Here is a 519-nt window from a genome sequence, read left to right as displayed (position 1 = left end):
AGTAAGGAGTGAAGTCAAAGGATTTCCTCATTCATCAAAATCTCTTCTGGATATTTTATGGCCCAAATTAGCATTTTCGTGTTCCTTTGGTGACTACTGAAAATTTCCATTTATTTAACTTTATGTCCCAGGAACATAGTTATAGAGACCAAGCTAAGGCTTTCGTAACAGGTAGCTGCACTTCAGAGGACATATCTTATGTATCTAATTTATTCCTAAAGAACATTTCACTCTTGACCTCTTTATAGTCTAACTGCTAATCTGGCAACCATCTTCAAAATCAAGATGACAACAAAATACATTGTGTTCATCATTTAATAGCCTCTTAGGAAAAAAAGGATATCTGAAGGATTTCTGCTCAGGAACGAATGTAACTTAAAGGTGTTGAAGAATTTGCAGTCTAAGGCCATACCACCCTGAACATGCCCGATCTCGTCTGATCTCAGAAGCTAAGCAGGGTTTGGCCTGGGTAGTACTTGGGTGGGAGACTGCCTGGGAATACCTGGTTCTGTAGGCTTT

At 39.1% G+C, this 519-nt stretch overlaps 1 pseudogene; it reads left to right on the top strand.

Moving 5' to 3' along the window:
- The first annotated feature begins 398 nt into the window (after window positions 1-398).
- On the top strand, window positions 399-517 carry LOC116095957 (annotated as a pseudogene).
- The last annotated feature ends 2 nt before the right edge of the window (window positions 518-519 follow it).

This window comes from Mastomys coucha, chromosome X, assembly GCF_008632895.1.
Source record: "Mastomys coucha isolate ucsf_1 chromosome X, UCSF_Mcou_1, whole genome shotgun sequence".
NCBI lineage: Eukaryota > Metazoa > Chordata > Mammalia > Rodentia > Muridae > Mastomys > Mastomys coucha.
Note: the sequence above shows the minus strand (reverse complement) of the source record. Positions and strands in the feature narration are given on the sequence as shown.